This window comes from Gallinula chloropus (assembly GCF_964237585.1).
Source record: "Gallinula chloropus genome assembly, chromosome: 4".
In the NCBI taxonomy this organism is placed as follows: domain Eukaryota; kingdom Metazoa; phylum Chordata; class Aves; order Gruiformes; family Rallidae; genus Gallinula; species Gallinula chloropus.
In genome coordinates, this window is record NC_140088.1 from 65,365,986 (window position 1) to 65,384,362 (window position 18,377).

An 18,377-nucleotide genomic window follows, 5' to 3' on the forward strand; every position below is an offset into this window, starting at 1 on the left:
ATGGAGGGTTAATAACCTGTGGGTGGTGCAGATAAGCACCAAGAGAAGCTGCTGCACTGTGCAGCACTAGGGCAGTGCCCGAACTTACTGCTTTCCCATTTAGTTCCTCTGAAATACTTACAAGGAAGCCAGCTCAATTAATAAAAGGAGGCTGAGATGATCTAGAAATCAATTTGTGAGCAGGTGGTATGAGAGTGGAAGAGGGACACTGCAGCACCACAGAACAGGAGGAGCCCATGCTGTACCCAGTGAAACACTGGGGACGGATTATAAGCAGGTGGAGCAGAGTTATCCAGCTTGAAATCTGGCCAGGACTGCAGAGAAACAGTGGCTTCAAATAGGAGGCGATCTCCAAATGTGCTTGTTGGCTGGGCTTTCAAGAGGACTTAGCACTGCCCAACTTGAATCCTGCTAGAGGCTGGATCACTGTCAGTGTCAGCAGAGGGGTGGTGGCCAGCGATGAAATAAATCCCACGCTGGTCTTCCTTCAAACTGCAGGCTACCTTTCCTTGTTTAAAAGGCTTTTTTCCCCAGCTTATGCTGCCAGCAAAGCACGGGTATGACACGAGAGAGACACCCTGAACATTTATGGGTTTTGTTAATCAGAGGGATGACACCGGGAAAATCAGGGTGCATCTGCATGCTTGTGTCTCTGCAGGCACACGGGGGGTCTCCTTTGCTATATATTACTTGGGAGATGCTGCTGGAAGCTCATCTGTTCCAGACCCTCCCTGTCTGCTAGCAAAATCCCCAAAAGCCCTTTCCAGAGAACATCCTTTCCTCCTCTCAGTCCAAATGGCAGCTGTATAACTGACTTTCTGTAAAAGTCAGCCTGAATTTCAGCACCTTGAGGTACTTAGAGTGACGAGAAAAATGCTTAATGAAAGGAGAATTAAAACAAATATAGCTAGCCTATTTTTCTAAGAAAAGGTGAGTGCTGCAACTTACTTATTCATTAATCTTTGTGTCTTCCAGATATCAATAATTTGCTACTTTTATACTGTCTCTCCGGACTCTGTCCAACCACAGATATACAGAGTCTGCTGGGTCAACCAGCCTCAGGAAACTGTGACCCTGCCCCTGAAGGATCTCCAGTTTCTTCGCTGCGACCTGTGACAGCAACCCTGCCTCCCTCCACACGGCTTTCCAGCCTGGCTAATAACTGTAACCCTATTTGAGAAGCACTGAGTTTACATGAACCAGACAGCAAGTCTGTGGAAGTTTGTGACCACCTACGAGATGCCTTCACTTCATTTTGCGCTTACTTTAAAGGCAGCCAATGTAGCCCTGAAAGAAAGGAAGTGCTGTTCCAAGCAGAACATCTAACCAAATGTGAGGAGAGGAACACATATCTTTGGGCACCTCTTGGTCTAACTTCCGCTACTCTCTTCCTTCCTTTTCCAGGTCTTGACACAAAACCAAACCAGTATATACAATTGGGTGGGTCACATTTCTCTCGTTCAGATCCAGAGTTTATTTAAGAACACCCAACCAAATAATAGAAGAAAAGCAACCCTTGTTTTTAGGATGAGATGTACTACTTGGCAAATGGTTCCAGAAGAAATAAAGATTGCGAAGCAAATCTATTTGGCTCTTCACTATGTAAAAAGAAGGCAAGGCAATCTGCATGCTGGAGCACTGCCTTTAACTCATACCCGCTCAACAGGGGAACAACTCCTAATTTTTCAATTAAGCAAGTTAGCTCTCATCTGAATCCTCACATGGATTCCCCCCATCTGTTTAGTGGGTCTTCATCAGCATCACTAGAAATGTTTAAACAACTGCCACATGTGCTAATTAAAAGCAAGTCTGCTACCAAGCCCTCAACAGAGGAAATTCTGTCCTCCCCCCAAACCACATGGACCTATTCTCAGCACATAACCCAGACATTTTATTTAACACAGGTTGGGGGGTGGGTCATTCTACTGCCTGCAAGGACTCTGAAAATGAGTGGTTTATGAGAAATAAGGTTTTTATAAAGACTTTGTTGTCAAAGTCATGGGACCTATTTTCTTGTTAGATTCTTCACTAAGCCATCCTAATGACAGGAACCAAAGGCACTGTAGTAGTCTGAATAAACATCAAGTCTTATGCAAGAAAAAAGGAAGCAAACCCAACTAATTACAAATCTGGAAAGGCATTTTTATTGTTGAAGTCTTATTATTACTGCCTCATTTTTATTACTAGAGCTCTATTATATAGGGGTGAAGAACAGTGCTGGGACCTGTGGGCAGCACTCTTCAACTGTCAAGGCAGTGAGGATTCTTACCAACAAACACTGACTGCAAGCAAATGCCTAAAAAACATCTCAGTAGTAGGCTAAAAAAACATGTCAAAACAAATCAAGATCACTGATGAATTTTTCAAGTGTTGTGTGCCTGACCTGCTGCAATCATCCAAAATTTTCTTTTATCAGGAGGTGAAATTAGTGTCTCCACAAAGGTCAAAATCAATTTTAGGTAATAAGAACAGATTTTCTACACCAACACCATTCTTCTTCACCTTATTCTTGCAGACTAAATTAGTCTGCCTGACTCTGTCAATGTCATCTCAGCACAGAATTTTTCTGGACCTTTTGCAATAAGAAGTTTCTAGCTTTGACAGTGTAAAGAAACTCTTGTTTTCTTCACTAACACCCACCCCCCACAAGTAAAGCAACACTACAGATTTCCCTCTTGCTGCTTCTAAGAAAAAGCCACAAACCAAAGTCTGCACTTTTAATGTAACAAAACATTTCCAGACAATTCCAGCGTAAGATTCTGCTTCCCATTTCCTCTTGAAAAACCTGAAAATCTGCAAAAGCACAAATAAGACCAACAGTATCTCTACCTAGCCTGATTTTAAAAAATATTTTTAAAAGAAATAATGAAAAAAATTTGAAAAGCAGCTCCCAAATCAATGAAGCACCCCTTCTTCCCCAGTTCTAGATTCTTAGGAGCTTTTAATTCATCAAGCCCTCTCTTTAACCTTATCTCTACAAATGGGAGGACTGAATATTTGTTCTTAACAGTTCTAATCTCTCATATGATCTCTCAGATCATCACAAATTCATCATGGGTTAAGGACACAGATAAATAAATATCTACTGAAGTGGGAATTCAGCCTCCCTTCTTATCTCCTGATCTGAGGAAAAGACAATGGCATGCTCTAACGCCTGTCAGTGATGAATATATAGAACACAAAGCACATTTCTTTACATTTTAAACATACACATGCAAATTTCTAATTTTGTCCCCAGTGGTTTGGGTTTTTTCCAGCTCAACAAGGTGGTGTTCTCTGTAAATGCTGTGAAGTCCTCTTTTTACTGTCAAAAGGAGTTTGCTGCTTTGAGAAAGATTTGCTTCATGGGCTATTTTCTCAATTATTTGAGATGGAAGACTGGCACTATCAATGAAGGATAATGCAAACCAAGGACATCATCATCAGAAAGCAAAAGAGGCTGCCCAAAGATACAAGAATGACAACTTGCATCCTTCAGCACGCTTTGGGATGCTGACAGGAAATGGATTCTTACACTACAACTGCAGGGAAGCAAGAGAGGATAGGGGATGGCAACAGATACCTTGTGTATATGTGGTTCCCACAAGAAATGGGGTTGGCATATTGACAGGAAGGTGCACAAAGTCCCGTTTCCCCTCCCACACCTGGGGACAGAACATGCTTTTGCAGGTTACAGCTGCAAACACAGCAGGAACCTGCACCGCAGGCAAGCAAGAGGATGGCAGAGGCAACAAGCTCAGCACCACAGGGCTGCAGCACCCTCTGTGCAACACTGTTCAGAGCAGGTGACTCTATGCAGCGCTTTGCTTTTGTCCAGCCTCAGCCAATCCTGTTCGCAGAACGGCTGTAACACTTCAGCAGATGCTGCACAACACATATTTACTCCCTTGCTATCTAGTGAGCCCGTAAGACTTTACTCATCCCAGGTGGACAACAGCCTATTGCTAGCATGCTTTCAGTGCCATAATGTGCTCCCTGCCCTTTTTCACTATACACCTTCCCCTGCTGCTTCTTGATGCTTTTCTGCTGCCTTAAACTACAACTCACCTCGACTCCGCCCGTCAGCTGAGCCCATCATCACGGTATCTGAGCACTTCTGTTACAGCATCTGGGCTTGGGACTAGCTGTTATGAGGCTGTTAATAGTACGACCATATGAAGGTCATGCTAGTTCACACCTGAAGCTGTGTTTGGCTCTATCACAACTGCCCTGAGGACAGAAACAGGGCAAGCTGCAGTAAATGTATGTGTTTTATGTATGCATTCATTATGATGTTCTCTTAAAGGGTTGGTTGGGTCAATTACACCCCTCTACAAGGGGAGGGGAAGACAAATCAGCTTGATGGACCACAGAGCTGCTGGAGAAAAAGCTGAGAAGCAGTCAGGATGTGGCAGCCTCTGCAGAGAGCATCCAGCCAGGCACCAAGGAAGAATTTCTCTGGGGACCAGAGAGGATTTGGCTGCAACCCTGCCTAGAAGCAAGGGCCTCCCTACACAGACCTGTTAGCTTGCTTATTTTCCACTGTATCAAAAAGGACATTTTTCATTTGTGAATTTTTAACTCTAGGTGTGTGGGGGGGTTTATTTGAAAAGCCTTATAGCTATTCTTGTTATTTTTTTTTGAGGTAGGGACATTTGGTTTAGGAAAACATCAAATCCACCTGAAGGCTTTGGCCAGCCTGAAGCCCTCGTGTGCACACAGACATGGATCTTCCATACACCCTTCCTGCTCCTGGCCATTGGGAGGTCAAGGATTTTTCTGAAGTGAAGGACATGCTTTAATCACCTCTGGAAACAAATGTTCATCTATTTATGACATCCCTTTGCATGCTTGGCCCATGTGAAATGCTGTGGCAATGCACACACGCATGCCCCGTGAGAAAGGGCCTCTATTTGTACAAGCCTGTGCATAGGGAGCCCAGGCCACTCATTTTAGCATTCATCACCACTGAACAAAACCCCGCAGCCTCTCCTAAAACCCTTCCCAGCGCCTGTGCTAGCAGTACTTGCTAACCACCCATCTGAAACTACCAACCAAACCGCACCAACAGCCCCAAGGACAAACCAGCTCCAGCCAGGGATCTTATGGTACAGCCTGGACCCACACCAGAGCTCGCAGCTCTTCCTCCTGGGCACCCAGATGTGGCCCACGGTGTCCAGCTTGTGCAGGCATAAGACAGTGCTGAGAAATGGAAAAAGCAGAGGGGGGAAAATGGGAAATGGAGTCCAAAAGGAAAAACAGGGGGTAAGTGTTTAAGAAAAACGTTATGCTCTGCCTGCGCTTGCTTTGCAATGGTAATAAACCAAGGAAAACTGGGAGAAAAAAACCTGTCATTTTTTACCCCCAAAAAAGAGATACCTGCCAATCAGCCTGACAGCTACTGAAGATTTATCCAGCAGTACTTTGTATAAGCTGATGAAATAAATTTTTCTGGTTGCTGATGCCTCTCATCTTGCATCTCTCTGCCAAGTACAGGCTCACACTTTGCAAAGTGCAGAGCACGGGAGCTCCACTTTGGAAGGATGAAGCTCAGCTTAACCTGCTGCCCACAACCTGCAGCTGAGAAAATAGGTTAAGACAGCCCCACCAAATGGCACAGCGGCCTCTGGGCCTAATCCAAAGTAAGACAAACTGCCTTGTACCTTCCTTCATTTTGCTGAGCTTTGGACCAAGCCTCAAGCATGCCCTTCCAAAAGCCACAGTAACCTCATTGCCTACTCAATTAGATGCAAAGCAACTCTGATTAATTTTAAATACATTTTTCAATTCAGTATTTACCCTGTTTTCTCACTGCAGCATGCAGACAGCATCACCAGGTTTAGCTTCTGCAGGTAGCTAGTGCAAGTTTTCTCTCTATGCTTCCTAGACCTTTGCTGAATTCCCGGAAGCCCACAAGAGTCCACACACTGCAGAGAAGGCTGAGACCAGGTCTCTCAACTACTCACAGGTACTTAGCAGTGAGCACAAGAGATTGTCTATCTAATTTTGGTACTGTGGTGCTTATCCCAGTTAAGAAGCAAGCATCAGTCACTGCATACCCAGCATGACCTCAGGATTGCCAGAAAAATCAGCCCCGGTGTCAACAGTTTTAGACTGGTATAAGAAGAGCATACCCAGGAAGAGCTGGAGGGTATGCACACCTCTACTCCAACTTCAGGCTGAAGGGTGCAAACCAGTCGAAGTGCCCTGGCTACCTGAGTGCTAGGTAGCCTAAGAGTCTGGAATTGGGACCTTGAGCAGAACCTCACCCCAACACTTGCCCAAGAGACACACGTGCACCCTCGTAGTTGTCGAGGGATGGATGTGTGTGGTTATCTGTAGCCAGTTCCAAATAAACAGGCCCATGCACTGGTAGCAGTGCCATGATGTAAATTTCCTCCACGGATGTAAGCTTCACTCCTGACTGCATGTTGCTTTTTATCTCGGTCAGCAGGTCACTGTATCAGAGGAGATCCCATTATCCTTACCTGTACCCTGATGCATACAGTTACAGCAGTCACACTGGTGACTTCCACTCAGAGCACCAAAGCTGGGCTGGCTCTGCTGAAGAGGTCACCGTCCTCTGGCCACAGCCCAAGGCAGCAGGCTGGTGTGGGCTGTGGAAGTGCTGCAAGAGCTGCTGGTTTTCATGGGAGTAAGGACCAAGCAGTTACCAGCTCTGTAATTCTGGGATTTACGGGCACACCCTGGTTTTGCAAAACTCCTTCGGGTTTCCAGAAGGAAAACAGGGCTGCTTTGTGCTCCGACACTTTAAAGCAGGAGAACCCAATATTTGAAAGTGGTAGAAAATAGTCTCAAGAAGATTGCTAGAAAAATCAGCATTTGGAAAGAAGATCAAAAATCCTGATTTCAATTAAGAAATGTGTCACCATCTGTTGCCCTAGAAGTTTTGAGCCTTCAAAGCTCACCTCCTTCTCCTAGATGAAAAGCCTTATCAGGGGAAGCTGATACCCTCACATAATTGCAGCTCCCAGAATCTCTCAAAAGCCCCATGAATGGTCAGAGGGAAAGGAACTGCAGGAGTTCTGAGTGGCAGCCTGGACATCCATCACCTCCCCAGCCTTTTCTACACCGTCCCCTCCTCTACCCTGCAGCCCCATCTACTACCACTCTACTTGCCTGCTCACCTCCTGCTTCTAGATGTCCTCTCTGGCAGAGAGGGTTTTGGGCTGTGAAGACACACTCTCTCTATGCATGCTCTGCTCCCTCCCTGGGTTACAGGACCTGAGAAAAAGGCGAGGCGTGTAAATATGCGCAAGTCCGTGCTGAACATCAGGCTTGCTGCAGAACACTGCCAAGAGTCCATCAGTCATTCTCCTCCAAGGTGAAAGGGAAGGATAAATGGCTTTATGAACACAGCCAGATCAAACCACAGCCAGCTCTAACAGTTGCATAAGCCACAGTGACACTCCTACCCATATCCTGGAACACCCTAGAATGGACGTGACACGTGGATAAAACCCACGCAGGTATCTCTCTTTGGTTTTTTGGGCTTTTTTACTTTCAGCATCTGACACTGGAAGTGACTTTTAAGGAAACGCAGCCTGACTTCTTAAGGGCACATGCATGTGAGGAAGCCAGCAACCTGCTACCTACATCAGGCAGGTGGCTCCGTTTCACACAGCTCGCTGCCATGGTGTTTTTCTTCAGCTTATTACTGAGTAAACCAAAGAAGTGGCATTTGAGGGAGGTGAACAGGAAGATCAGATGGAAATTTCAAGAACCACTTTCATGTTTGAGGTTGAAAGCAACAGAATTGCCCATCAACCAAGGGGGAATTTAATTCCTTATTTATACCAATATCTTCTTCTGTCTGATGAAAGCACAGCAAAATCAAGCCCCTCAATGCATTTCATGCAACTGAACGCATTTGAACATTGATGGCTGACAAACAAAAGCTCTATTTTTCAAGAGAGCAGTTTAACAATAGCCAACAGTAAATACCTTCTTCCTACAGAGCAAGGCCAACATGACTTCATTATAAAGCAGAGTGATCATCTTTAGGGGTGAAAGCGTAACGTTGGCTTAGCACCCACACAATTCTTGCTTTCTTTAGCAAGACTCCCAGACAACTAACAGCAACTAGGATGGTGATGTTTACGTGGGCATCTATCTATTGGAAGCTGGACCAAGACCAAAAATCACATCTTGTGTGGTCAGGAAAATGTAACTACTGCTGAGTGTGTGTGTCTTGAAAAGAGTGGCTCTGTGGGACAAAGGGTATTACCCACTTCTAACAAGGATCCTTGAAAGCAAATTCCCTGAATTTCAGGATGACCTTCTCCTTAAGAACATTCCCCCAGTGCATGGAACGCAAACACTCATCACATGGCTGAAGCAGCCCAGTAGCTGTGGTAACACCCAAAATCATTAGGCTTGATTTGCTGCTGAGTAACCACATTATCAGTGCCCACAGAAGTGTATTGTAGCAGCACATCTTATTTTTATTTTTTTAAACCAACTTTGCAAGTAAGTGTATTTTGTCCTGGAATAGCTGACAGCAAGAGGAATGTCTTTTGCATAAGGTAAAACCCAATGATAATGTTTAGCTCTCACACACCATCTGAAAAATGAAGTTCTCATATATCACACTGCTTTAATGAAGATGCTGAGCTCAGTATTAGAGAGGGGATGAAATCTATACATAACAGGCACCTGGCAAAGGACATATCCATTGTCATTTACAGGCGTTATCCTAACGGAAAAGATCTACTCCAAATGGCATGTAATTAGAGAAGAAGGATGCAGAACCTAACCAGTCATTACTGTAACAGAAATTTGCCCTAGCGTGTGATTAACCTCAGAAAGGCACGATGATGATCTCACCATGTCTGCTCTTGCCTCCTGGCTATCAGAAACACAACTAATGTGAATAAAGAGGCTGGCAGCTGAAGCGGCTATCACCGTTGGTTTTCTTTAAAAAAAACAACCAAAAAAAACCCCAACCCAGTTAAAAATATCTTGCCTTCTTCCTGCTGCCACCTCAGCAGTGGCTTCCTGTTCCTTCACGTTCTCACTTCGCTCGGCTGCTGTCTGTCACTGACAATAAGAGCAGTAAAAAGAACAAAATAATTTCCTTAGTAAACCGCCTCCTGCTAAACAGCTTCTCAAAGAAACAGGAGAGGAAGCTGCTGTGTGCTGGGCCGCTTTCTGCCTGATGTATTGAGGCTCTGCAGGAAATCAAATGGCTGCAGGTTGGAAGCCTTCAGTGTTCAGAGATAAAATCGCAGCAATTCAGTGGTATCTTTACAAGGCCAGTAAATGCTCTTTTGAGGGCAATGACTCAAATCTGTACATCCAGCTAAGGACCTTAGCCTGTTCACCTCTGTCACAAGGGCTTACGATACGACTTCAGTGGGACCGTTACATGAAAAGTTGTCATCTCGGACTCTTTTTTTCTTTACTTGAGGCTACACACTTTGTTTTGTTGAACATTGACCTGGGTGGAATTGGACCAAACCACAGACCAGCGCCTCGTTTATTGTTATTCCATTAACCGAGGCACTGCCTGCAGGACATGGGGAACCAACCAGGGACAGGGTGACACATCCTAAATGGCACCTTGCAAAGCCAGGAAAAACAACATTTGCAACGTACCACAGACCATCATTCCTTATCCAGAAATGATGGAACAGCCTAACTGTGTGCACAGCAATGCAGCTGTGTGAGGGCTTCCAGCTACTTGACACTAACGAAGGCAAGAGTTAGGCAGGAAAACATTGGTAAAATACTACATCTATGAAATACACCATGTCTTCTTCAGTCTCCACTCAAAGCTGAAAGGTGGTGTTGAATGACACTTCTGAAAAACCTCACAGCTGGCAGTGACTGCCACTGTGACAGATCTGATCAGGTAAAATTGAGAGAAACTTACTGTTCTGGCTCCTGGCTCGAGAAAAAGGAGGTGCTGGCAGCGATACCTACTCAGCATTGCTCAAAATCAATGCCCAAATCTTACCTCTCTAACTTTCAGTCCTGAATCTCACTCTGTAACCAGAGAGCTCTTCAGGACAGAGAGCTCTCAAGTCTTCTCCATCCATCACGTGGATGTGCTTGAACAAAGAGACTGCAGTGCTTTTCCTGGGCGAAGAAGCCAACTCAGCCACCAAGTCACTCTCTCAACACCTCCGCCTTCCTGCAGCAAAGAAAAACACCAACAGCTGTGCTGTACAACAGCATATTTTAGGAACAACTTGGTATTTGCAGTCTATCCCACAGGTGTCTGATGGCAATAGCTTTTCAGAATTGCCCTTGCAGGCAGCCTAGGGGTGGAAAAATCTTTTGCAGTAACAATCGCAGGAACCATCCTCCCTACCATTAGAACTGTCTCCTAACAATGGCTTATTCAAAACGTATTTTTACCCTTAGATTCAGCATCCTTCTATCCTTCCAGCCCCAATGAGGGGAACTAAGGCACCCAACTGCCTGCAGCTATGTTGTAAATGTGGATTTTCACAGGTTTAAAAATAATTACATTTTCTGCCACTGAATTCTTAAGAATTGCAACGCTCATAAGATAAATCCTTATTTAGTGTCTAAGAACTGGGAAGCCCCATCTGTGTCAGAACCAAACTAAAACCAGAAATACTTCCTTGAGGCAGCAAATATTTCAGAGAGAGTCATGCAAAGTCTGGGAACTAGTTCACTAAAACATACTGGAAACAGACACCCAGCACATCTTATCTTGTAAGCCTTGTCAAAGCTCCTAACAATATTGGGAGTCAATTACTTGAGTTACCACAAGCCAAAGCTCTGCCAGCTGCGCTACGGCACAGCTGTATCCATGCTCCAGACCTCTGCCTTATCCATACCAGGCACATGGGACATAGCCTGGCCCTCTGCAAGGCTGCTGATGGCTTACACCAGCTAATGTGACAAGCCACTCATGTCAAGGGTGGGGATCTCTCACAGCTAGAGTTCAAGGCTTATGCTGAGCCTAATGCCAGGAATACCTTTTCTCCTCCTCATTTCTTCTGCACTTAAGCCAGGCATATATTTACATTTCTATTTATCAGGTGACCAAAGCAACGCACACTGTGATAGAAGCACTGGTGAAAGACATTAACTTTGACTCGAATCATTGTCCCTCAGGATGATTGCCAAATTGATTAATGAATATTATTAGCATTAATTAAAAGGAGAGCTCAAACAAGATAGATCACATCTGGGTTTAACAGTCCCAGGTTTACTGAAGCTGGCTGCCTCGACCACCTGGCCAAGCCCAAGCCAGATGGCCTGGTGGGCAGCATGACTGGCACCCACCATGGCAGCCAGCCCGCCAGCTCACCTTCACGTGTGGTGGAGCAACAAGCTTCTCACGCTACGCACAGCTGCTTCATGGTACAAAACCAAAACATTCCCACTGCCACTAACAAAAAAGGAAAGATGTGGCAGCCCCAAGGTCCTCCCATCAGGCTGCACTCTGTTGCATTCCTCTTGGGAACAGTTTTAGCTGTCCTTGCTTGAGCTGCCAGTGTATTTAACCTGCAGATCTTAGAAGAGAGCTGAGGTCGGGTTGTACCTTGGTTGCACAGCTATGAGTGAGCAGGGCTGCGCAATAGCTTTGTCCTTGTTTCTAAGTCAGCTGGAGTGGAAACTGGCAGGGCGTGAAAAAGGATCATTCACAGCTTAGGGCTTAATTACTGGACTGGCGCTGAAAGCAGCGGCCTCACGCACAGAGGCATACTTGCAGGAGTGAGAGAACATATGGCAACCTTAGAGCCACTATTAAAATCCAGACAAGATGGTTTATTTCCACACAGGACCTTCTTGAAGATAAGCACTAGATACTTCAGTCAGTCATCTGACAGCTGTGGAGGCACAGTAGGCTTCCTGCCACAGTTTGTTTTTATTGACAACCTATAGATGGATGCAATTTGTATTTCCACAAGCTGTGCATACATATGTGATTGCAGACAGACATGCACATAAAATTTTATACAAGTTAATGTATAGATGGGCATCCAGCACAACCTGGGTGTCTAAAGCTAGGTGCTTAAATTAAAGGAGTCTGATTCCCAAGTGCTGAATAATCAGAAATGCCAGTAAAGCCAGCAAGAGCCAAAAGTTGCTCAATATTTTTGAGCAATATTTTACTCCTGTTCTTATCCAAGAACTGACCCAAGGCCCTGACATATTCTGCCATTTCCCTAGTTGCTATACATGAGTGTAGAGATACTAAACATTCAGAGCTGAAGCAGGCAAGATACAGAGCAGAGATAGGAACTGGTGTTTTGTCTGCCCCTTCTTTAGAAGCTAACACAGCTGAAGATTACAGAGAAAACATGCAACACTCAGTGTCTAAAGCCAGTAACTTAACTACAGATCACCTTTCTCTATGTCTCATCATTTGCTACTAAAAACTCTTTGCAATCATAAGTGTAGGAATCTGGCTTTAGAGATCCACCTTTGACACATTACCCAAAAAATGATAAAAGGAGTGTGGCCTCACTGGTACCTCTGTTAAAGCAGAAGCATACAGAATATTCTGCTGCCAGCGTTTGTGAAGGTAAAACACCCTTAGCCCACAAAACCCCAAAAGCATCACCTTAAAGCTGAACAAGCAGAGGGGGTTCCTGACCTGGGAGGGCCATCCACCCAAGAGAAGCACTTGCAACCACTGCAGATCCGTTAAGAGTTCATACAAGGAGGTAAGCACTTTTTTAAAGGTCTCTGTTAATGCTCTTCCTCTACAGAGAGTTTGGGCAGGGCATAGGATCAGAGGGGGTACGAATGTTTGACATCCAGCTTGAACAGGGCAGCAGGCAATGAGATACTGAGCAAGCAACTCCGCTCCATTTCCTTTTCTACTTCTTCTCCCAGGTGAGCTGCAGGCTTTGCACAGAGCAAGGCTGGCAATTTGTTCTCAGTGACCATTCCTATAAACCCGTAAATAGCCCATGTGCTTGAGCATGGGGACTTGGAGCAGAACAAGAACAAATGGATGAGTTATGTGGACAGAGAGGCAGAATGGGTCAAAAGATCGAGCAAGTCCAGGCTACAGAGCTAGGAAACAAAGAGCAATTTAACAGGTATTTCCTGTCAAGCCAAATTATCAAAACCTCAGGTCCCATTCCAAGAAACTTGCCTGTCAGTAGGGCGAGTCTGTACCTTACCCTCATCCCTGCTCAGCACACACCAGGTAAGCACCACAGTTCAGTCCTTACTATCTCAGCTCTGTTCGCCCTGCTCCCTCATCTCTTTATTGACAACTCTGAACCACAGGCGTGGGTTGCCACAGCCTAACCGTTGGGTTTGTTCCACTCAAGTCAACAGGATAAAAAACACTTTTGCAAGTGCAGACTGCCACTGGAGGTGGCTCAAGAGAGACAGGTGTTTGGTTAGCACTGTGGATGGGCTGAAAAAAAATCCCCCATCACCACTTCAAAACCCTCACCCTTTTCCCTTCCCAGGACAGAAAACATGCTTTTTCACCCTAGCGTGGGGGGGCTTTGCCCTTTATTTTAAGGGCAAAGCTGCAACCCCTGGAAATTCATTAGCCTTCTCTCTGGGCAGCATCTAGATCAATTTGCTCTGCTGTTGAAGTTCAAGGTTAGTGTGCTTCAGCCCCAAGTTTCTTCAACAAACCTGGAGAAAGAGGCTAAATGCTGATGCTGGAAACACCAGCCTTCCCCCACATGGACTCAAAAAAACTAACCCATTTATGAGGCTGACCTATCTCTACACCTCCTGAGTTAATTCTGGCAGGAGGATGTAAAAGGTAAAGGGGAGACCTACTCTGTCAGAAAAAAAAAAAAAAAAAAAAAAGAGAAGAAAAAGAAAGAGGACATACAGGGGAAAGTGCTTCGTTGGTCTATGTTTTGGCCCTCTGCCTGCTGGACCTAGGCTTGAATGCTCTTCCAGCACTGATTCCCCATCTGTCTCTTTCTCTGTCCTCCTCGCCAGACCATTTCACAGCTTCATATAGCTGAAGGCCAGGAAAATGTTCCCAAGAAATGGATGGTTTTAAATCATATTCTGAATCATCCTTACAAAGGACAGTTTTACCACTGTTTAAGTATTTGTGATGGTGACCATGTTCATATCTCTTTCTTCCTTACATTGCATACTCTACTTGAACGTTGTAAGCATCACTGTCTTTTTAAGCCTTTCATGGGGGTTTTTCCATTTCCTTATTTTTTTTTTAAGGCTGTTAGATCTCTTTCTTTTAATGGGTGACTATCAGCAAACACTATTCAAAAATTTGCTCTCTGACCATACAGTAAGTATTTTTCTGTGGACAGGGACATAAAGAAAAAGAAAGCAAATAGACTTAATTAAAAATGCATCTGTGTAGAAGGGGAAAGCCCATTTTCCCAAAGACTGCCCACTTTTTGGTCACAAACAGGAAATCCTCTCTCAAGAAAGGCAGAATTAGTCATTAAGTGTATATGACTGATCAACCGTTTCAACCATCGGCAGGGAAGATATTCAGATCAAGACTAGATGACTACAGGAGATTTATCCCAGTTAAATTCTCTCCAAGATGCTCAGCTCAGGAGCCCACGTGAAATTTCACATGCAACACACAAAATCAGCCTTCAAGAAGGGGAAAGTGAGATGAAAGAATACTGTGTCAATTCAAGGGGTAATTTCTTCTTCAAAACGCTCTCCAAAGCCAAGCTAACATGCCCACCCCAAAATACATTTGCGTCTAACTCCACCCACTGTGCAGAAGCTTAGCTACAGCCACCACAGGGTCCGTCTGCTAGAAAACAGGCACTATTTTACATTCCTGTTTCCATTCAAGATATGAGAAGTTGAATCACAAACCACTCCGGAAAAGGTTCAAAGAAGCACCAGGAAGACTGCATAAAAGTGATCAGACGGCTCCTTTCTGTAACCACACTCAGAACTTAGGTCATGACAAGACCTATTTATTCAGTGGGGTTTCTACCACTTTGGTCTTTCTTAAGAAATTCAATGATAGGAAGCAATTACAACAAACCACTGTATAGCAAATCTTGGGCTTGAAACCTTCTGCATCTGTGCAAAGCACACTGGAGATGGAAGCCACCAGTGCAATCAAACTTCCAGCTGCTGGGAGCTGATTAGCATTATCTGCTTTTTAGGATGGCACAGTTGCTCTGTACAAGCCAGGAGTATTTCAGGCCTATTACAAAAGACTGTAGCACAGAAGTATTTCAAAGGGTATGCTACTGACTGCATGCAATACCATGGCTAAATATTTTGTCCATTCATCTCTACCTCATCTGCCCTAAATTTGTTCTGAATCAGCTGCCTAAGACTGGATGACTGAAAGGATGATGTCATTTGGCATCGCTTCAGAATGGCAACTATGATGTCTGGAATAATTTCATATCAATTTAATATCTCCACTTGGATACATCCAGCAGCTCCATTTGATGGGGTTTGCATCAAAGGAATTACAGCCTTTAACTGCGGGGTCAATTTTCACCTAATTAAGGGGCTTTTTTTTCTGAGCAGCATTAGCTACTGAATCTGCTGTGATTTTACAATAACAGGTGAGGCTTTGATTGCCAACTGGTTGAACTCATGTGGCTGTTAAAGACCAATTTGATTGCTGAAGTTAGATTATAAATCACATTGAAAAAAGAAGAGAGGTTTCAACAAACAAAAGATGGGACCAACTGAACCTGAGTAGGTGGGATTCATTAGTCACCAGAAGGCAGGCTCTGCTACTGGAGTAGCAGCAACACACAGGTTGCCTTGGAGCATCCGTGCAGATGGGATTGATGAGTAACAGCAAATAACACTTGTAACACAGCTCCCTATTTGGGATTACGGTATCAGAAATGTAATGGAATTGAAGCATGCTTTCTTGGTAGATACTTAACAAAACTATTATTAGCTTTGTCTTACTTCTCCTCCTAAGGCTGTTTGAGAAGCAGCTCAAACAGACATTGTGTGGGCTCTCCCCATCATCTGCCTATTTGGGTTGGCTGCTGTTAGGAATGTCTGCTCCCATTCCTGCAGGCATGTTGATTTGGGTCTAACAGACACGTACAAGCAGTCTGCATGCACGAGCCCAGCTGAAAAACATGCACGTGCTATCTTATTAATATATTCAGTCCACTCATCTTCTCATTAGGAAGCATGTGTGAGTGTGCTTATTGTCCATCTCTTTGGCAAGCCTCCTGCCACCTTCCTGCCTCCTCCAGAATGGAAAAATCTCAATTCTAAAATAGGTCATTTTATTATGAAAATACATTTTCCAAGCAATATTCCCCCGAGGCCCTTCATATTAAGAGCATCTTTTGAACTGGATAAATACTGTTCTGCCATTTCCCAATATCAACCACACATGTTTCTATGATAACAGCCAAGCTGGTCCAGCTGGAAGCAGCTCTCAAAGTAGACCATTTAATAGAAGAGTATTTCTCAGGGAAGGCTCCCAAGGCCTTGTGATATTATCTGCTTTTACTGGACTGGGAAAGGTATAAAGTAGCCCTGTGACTTGAGCTGTGAATCGTTCTCTTTAAGTTGAGGTACAATGAACCCAGGCAGGAAGTAAAGACCCCTCTCCTCACCCCAGGGAAGACCATCATAGGAGGAAACTGCTTGTCCCTTCCGTTTCTTGGGCACCAAGCTAATAAAAACAAAGGGCTGGATTGATTCTTAAGTGCCAAAACCACAAGCAGCTAAATTAATGTTAATACCGATTTCTTAAACTTTCCCCCGCATCTCCTGATGGAGCTTCCTTGACTTCTCAGGAAATGAGCAAACAGCTTTGGTTCCTCAGTCATGCTCTGCAGTGGATGGATCCTCAGGCATTTCTAGCATCATTAGCACAAAACTACAAGGTGAATTTAGCACTGTGACCCCCATGTTCTCAGGCATGAAATAAATAACACAAATTCTGCCCAGTCCTGACCTGAAGTCACCACATGGAGGTATGGGTCTTCCAAGTCCTCCCAGCCCTGGCCAAGATAGGTGAAAGCACAGTTGCTATTAGCAGTGCTCATGCTTGTGACATACATGGGTCCATTTGAAAGGCCAGGCAGGGGCCCAAAAGCCTGGTCACTTTATTCTGCCATAACATGGACTGAAGTGACCCTTTGAAATATCACTTACCCTTTCTTTGAAAAGGCCTTTGGTGCTGCAACTAAGAATCATCAAACATTATCACAGTTGTATTTGTAATCAGGATATCCATCCCGACAGACTGGATGGAAACCTGTATGTTATTTTTCAAAGTACTGCAATAGGGGATTCTGCAAGGCTGCTGCTTAACTTGAACGGAAATCTGGGTTCTGATATACTTACAGAGACCTTCACAGCCCATTTATTGGCTTTTAACAGATACTCCCTAATTATTAACCTCAAGGACAAGATTAACATTTTATTTTAATACATATGCAGATGCCATGGCATGTTGCAGCATTATAAAACCTGCAGCACTTGTGAAATACCAGCCTTTCAGGGTGGAATAATTCTGTTGTCTTGTTTCCATACAGCTCTTCTCAGACTATCATCTTTCTGACAAATATTTTAGCACATTACTTCTACCCCTTCCTACACCCACCCCTCCCCAGCATGCTTATTATATTTTATCGTTTTCCTAATGACTCATCTCTAAAGCTAGGTTTTTCAACTGTGTGAAGTTTTTTGTGAAACTGAAGCCTCAGAAGGAGTGTGACATTAACGACAGTGACCCTTTAGTTTATTAAATGCTCAGGGCTGATTATCCTTCAGCTTCTTCTAGCCTAAGGGCAAGCTGACTCCCCAACAGCCAGGCTGTTTCCAGGGCAGCTGAGCTGAGAAGACTTAACAGGACCTTTACACCTCCCCACTTTCTGAAGTTGGAACCTGGTGATACCTTGTCCATTCCTCAGTGCCCAAGGTTCATCCTAAAAGCTGCTCTGAATTGTAGCTCCAATAGTCTAAGAAGGTGGGGACCTGCTAAAATGCAACAGTGCCCTATCCACATCGTCCCTGCTAGAAGATTTCCTATCTAGTCTATCACACCACCTTTCCAGAGTTAGTCTGCTGTTCGACTCTGCTTCTGGAAGTCCTCCACAGCGAGATGGGGTCCTACGGGAGGGGAGGCACCGCTGCCTCAGCACATGGCAGACGCTACTAGCTGGACTGAGATCACATTGCTGACATGCCAAAGGTAAAGCACTGGTCCTTAGCCTTTAACATGCTTTACAGTTCTTTTACTAAGGCAAAATGACTGCCCAAGAGTCGAAAAATCACAGTCAGTGGCTTTAGGTTAAGTGACTCCGTTCCCTCACCATGCTTTCCTGGCACCAGAGAAATCACGGCCCAGCTTCACCCTTACCAACAGGAACACTCAGGAACCTCAAACCATACAAAAATCAAATTAGTAACCAGTCCACTATTATTTTCCTTTTCTGTTTCACCCAGAAAAGGAAGAATCCATCTGAAACTTA